The sequence below is a fragment of the Chanos chanos genome, chromosome 5 (genome assembly GCF_902362185.1).
Source record: "Chanos chanos chromosome 5, fChaCha1.1, whole genome shotgun sequence".
Taxonomy (NCBI): domain Eukaryota; kingdom Metazoa; phylum Chordata; class Actinopteri; order Gonorynchiformes; family Chanidae; genus Chanos; species Chanos chanos.
This window is the reverse complement of record NC_044499.1, coordinates 49621736-49627064: the sequence shown is the minus strand read 5'-3', so window position 1 is coordinate 49627064 and position 5329 is coordinate 49621736.

Sequence of the window (5329 nt, the reverse complement as noted above, 5' to 3'; positions counted from 1 at the left end):
CAATAAACAGACCTCACCTCAATAACAGCATGTCTGTTCTAAGCTACGGTGCTTGGAGCAATTGGTTTTGCTGGGTGTTAATTATCATGTTCAGTGTGCAAACTCTGTTGTGGTATAAAGGACACAGAGTGGCAAAATAAAAGTAAACTAAAAAAATAGAAAGTCTATATTAATACATACATTTTTAAATTCCATTTGTGTATCCGTATTAATTAATTGATGTGCTGTTTTATTTTAGTCTTTTTTTTTTTTTGTTGATGTAAGGAAAAAGACATAGAGGTGCAAACAAGGTAAATCCATTTTGTCAGATGCAGTTTTGTAATCCTAGTCAAAGCAGTGGAAGTGTTTTGAAAAAAAGTTTGTTTGCAAACCTGTCGAATTAGAAGAGACAAGCTGAAAAAGGTGGTAACTTGAGTGGCCGGTCATGAGTCTTAAATAAAGTCTGCAGCTAACATGAACTCGTACTCTCTCCATAGCTTACTGGCTTTCTCTCACAAATGACCTGAGGAGGAGTATCTCTGATACTTCCGGTGGATGGCTGTTGTCCAGCTTTTAATTTAGTTTAGTTTATTAAATTTATTAAATTAGTTTAATTTAGTTTAATTTAGTTTTTTCTTACACACACATACACTCATGCACACATACATATATATGCCCACACATATTGTGGGTACATTGGTTGTGAATAATTTGTGATAACTAGCAATTAGTTTTTTTCATTTTAGTTAGAGAGGGACTGATGCCGTATACAAGAAAAAAGTGGTGTACATGCGTGCGCACACACACACACACACACACACACACACACCCACACCCATCAGCACTAGCCAAAACTCAAATTAGCATCTCCTGTGGAAGACCCCTTGAAGATTAGGGAAGGACCCAGACAGCTCTTTACTGTGCTGCTAGATCCCCAAAGACACCAGGAGAATGGTTCTGTTTTGAGCCGCTGGCTAGGAGACACTGGACTTGAAATATGGAGTGTTTTTCACTGATCTGTGGAAAATGATGAGAAGGAATTGATTTAGTACCAGCAGACAAATATATTGTATTTTCTTTGCGTGCTGAGCCCTGAGAAACGGCCGAGCCAATGTGCAAATGCACTTATTCGGGGGGATGCTGCTGCTGGCCTAACTTTCTTGATTGAGCGTGTCATTTGTATTTCTGTCTCTTTTAAGGCTCAGCGCTGTGTTGGGTGGCACCTTGAAAAATGTTTTACGGATTAAACGGAGCTGCAGCCGTCGGTCAAAGTCATAAGTCAACGTCAGGGTCGTTGTCTGTCCTAATGTATTCATATCACATACACTCAAATTAATCTGTGAGCTGCCTCTACCACTTAGCCTCCATGAACTTCTCAAAACAGAGCTCTTCCTCCCCCCTCCTCAGTACTTTTCTCTTTCTTCGAAATGTTAAATCCGACTAATAACAAGAAGTGGACTATTCTGAGCAGTCAGGTAACCTTAGGAAACATGATAAAACACGAGAAATCGTTTTCAGATTGTTTAAATATGCGTTAATCAAAAATAGAAGGATCTACTTTTAGGGACACGGACCATTCTGAGAAAGTAGTTACCCAGAAGAGTACAGAGGCTAATTTCCTGTTTTTCAAAATCATTTCCTCTCAGTGGTTGTTTCTCCCACTAAAGTTTCATTTTAAGCATTTGAAACGGTTGAACTTAAACTGTAATGCTCTAAGGTGCAGAGATACGATCAAAATTAGTTTATTATCACCTGAAGCGGTGACAAGAAGCATATTTTCCTTTATATTTGATATATATATATATATATATATATATATATATATATATATATATATAAGCTTCAATTGCTTCATAATGGTGGCTCAACAAAAACTCATGTTTTGAGAAACTTCCGTGGAACGCCACCGGGAATAATAGGAATTCTTCTGAGTCAATAATTAAACCTCCATATCTAATGTGTTTTCACTCCCATCCTCTAATCAGCTCTCCTGCTGCCCAGGTTTAACAGCTGGGAGCTGTGTGGTGTGCTGCATTTTCAGTCTGCACCATAAAACGTTTCTAAAACCTTGGCTGAGGCATTGTTGTTTGTAGGCCTAAATTGTAAATTTTGAATTCAATACCGATAGATGAATCACGAAGGATAATATTTTACTGAAAAGGGAAAGAACAAAACACATAAAAAAAAAACCCTCCCGAGTTATCAAAAACACTCCCAGAGACAAAATGTCATGTGATGATGATGGGTCATTTTTTCCACTGGTTCACTGATGCGTGGAGAGAGAGTATTTTTCCATTGATCACTGATTTTGGTGTCACTAAACTGGTCCTTTGGAGATCAAAGAGGAATCATAACTTCAACAACAGTGCGTTTAAGATGTGAACAATTTTATTCTATTTCCCAAGGATGTTCTTTATAAGGACAAATTTACATCAGGAAGGAAAAAACATTAAAAAAAAATAAAAAAGGAAGCATTACCACTTTTATTGACTTTCTGCAAAATGAGCTGTATCTGGAGTGTGTAGTAGCCCCGAGAGACAACTGCACAGATGAAAGGTACAATGTTCACACCATTCTTCTCAAACTATGCCGTTCAAATATGACAGAAAAAGAACGAAGACTGCCTCTGCTCAGAATTTAATAAAAGTATCGATGACAACATCGGACCGAGCCAGAGAGTGGAGAACATCTGTTCCGTTTGGTTTTGCGTGCAATCAGGAATCCGTAAGGACATCGTGGGCATAAGTTATAAAGGAGCTTCAGTTTCTCAAAGCAAAGCAAAAACTCTGTGTTTATTAAGTCCCGTGTTTATTCCTGCCTGCTTGTCATAGTGGTTTTCCTTGGTCTACACACTCTGTATTGCCAGTCCAAGAACAAGGAGCAGAGTTTGCTGTCAGTTCATCACTTTGCAATCAGCGAAAGCGTCTTATGAAGGTAAATGATGATGCTACAAATGAACACACGACTTCCCTTTGCATAAATAAAGTACATGGTTCTTTTTTCTTCTTCTCCTGTAAAAAAAATTTTAAAAAATCAAGCCAGCAGATAAATCATAGAATTGGTTCAGCATGTGTTAAACTGCATGTTTCCTGGCACGAGTGATGCTCCTCTATGCATCAGATGTGCCTAGAGATGCAACAGGTTGACTTTGGGTACGCGTCTTCAGTACGAAGAACAACACCATTAAGCCACATGAAAGTGAATACACAGACGCAGTGAGAGCCAGAGAAAACAAACAGCTTTTGATTAAATTACGAAATTCATGCTCGGAAGAGTATTTACATCTCTAAAATACATCCCAAACACCTTCTGCCCATCAGTTGGATTCCAACTCTTTCTCTGTAGGCTTTTGCTTTTGTGTGTGTGTGTGTGTGTGTGTGTGCGTGTGTGTGTGTGTGCGTGTGTGTGTGTGTGTGCGCGCGTGCGCGTGTGCGTGCGGGCACGTCTTTATAAGAAATAAATTAACATGTTAAACAGTAAACCAGAGGGGAACTGTTTATGTCATTTGGAAAGCTTGCCACAGATGTCAGGACTGTGGTTGTCTGAGTTCACTGCTCCCCTAAGGATATAACTTCAGTCTCAGAGTGAGGAATCCTTTAACTCAACACAAGACCTGTGTTTGTCTGATTTACACGCAAGGTACACTCATCAGTCCAGAAGGAAGGAAAAGCCAGCACTCACATCCTGGGGTCAGAGGGCACATTGATAAATGGATCATGCATTGTCAAAAAGAATGCTACCGATTTGCAAAACATCTGACGCAGGAACGCTTTTATTCAGCTGTAAACAGTTTTGTTGGTAACTGTAACTACGACAACTCTCATCAACAGCATATATTACCACACACACACACACAAAAAAAAAGAAACATTGTGAAAAAGAGTCAGTGTCTGCTCATGTGAAAATGACTGAATGTCTTTTTCAGAATATTTCCTGTGGTGAGAAATAAATTCACCCTATTTATGCATCAGTGAAACGTAGATAATAAAGTTTTCCCTTAGGTTCAAAAGAGCAATGAAGTTTTCCCTTGGGCTGAAAACACAAATTGTGTTGATGCAAAGTTTTATGGGGCTGAAGTAATACTGCTTAAGGAAGCAGTGCATTAAAGCAAAGGGTCAACCCACATTTTAATGTCTATGACTAATGCAGAGCTTTTTTTTTTTTTTGCTTATGTAAGATATCTCTGTTAAAATTTACTGGGGCTTTTGTCTCTCTTGTGGATTAATGATAACATTTCTCGCTACAGAGGCTTAAGGATTTTTTTCTTTTCTCTTTTTTTTTTTGCTGACTAATAACCAGGCTCACAGTCACACACGAACACAACTCAACACTCATACTTTTGCTGATGCTCTTTCTCTCTCTCTCTCTCTCTCTCTCTCTCTCTCTCTCTCCCTCTCTCCCTCCTCTGTGGAAGCTGATTCATCATTTTGATGCCTTTTGTGCTTTTCTGCTTTCACTCATGTCTTCTGCTGCCAGCACTGATCTCCAGTCAGACCCAACCCATGTGCGGCTGGTTAAAATGATTGATTGTGCGACAGAACAGTGGTCTGAAGTCAGAACTGAGGTCATCAGTGGACAACATGTCTGTCAGCTGAAGACTCTGGATGTGTGGAAAAAAAAAATTACGAATAAATAAGTAATGGGTTGTTGCTTGTAGACAATTTAGTCGGTCTTAGTAGGTCTGTGAAAAGTCCAAAAATGAGCTGTTTTTTGTTTTGTTTTGTTTTGTTTTGTTTGTTTTTGTCAAAAGGACTGGATTGTCACCAACATTTAAAGCAATAAGCAAGTCAAGTACTGTCAAGCAACATAACATTTACATATGCAAACTGAATTAAATATTTTGTATCATCGAATGTACAATCATTTTTATTACACCTCGCAAAGATATACACATCTGCACATATGCAACTTTTTTGTTTGTTTGTGTGTGTGTTTCATGTAAGCTGAATTTTTTTTTTTTTGCTCTAGAGCAGAAAGTTCTAGAATCAAGTCTGACATAATGAACTCTGACAGGGTCGTCAAAGGAAATCACCTTGAAAGGAAAGCAATGTCATGTCCTTTTCAGAGGTTCCCTCCTTCCTGTGAAATTTGTTCCCAGACATCAGAGTTTTATAGAGTTTTAGTAAACTGGGTGGAGGGGAAGGGATGGGGGGGGGGGGGGGGGGCGTGGTGCAAGCAAGCTGTTCAACCATCAAAAGAGCGTTAGCGACTTGATGCAAATAATGCTGTCTTTTCATGCTGGGGTATGATTTACAGAAGAGATGGAAAAGCAGGTGAGAGGGCCGGACCCCTGTCTCCTGTGACCTCATTCTGTTGGGATCCCTCGGATGATGTAGGTGTCATGCCATAA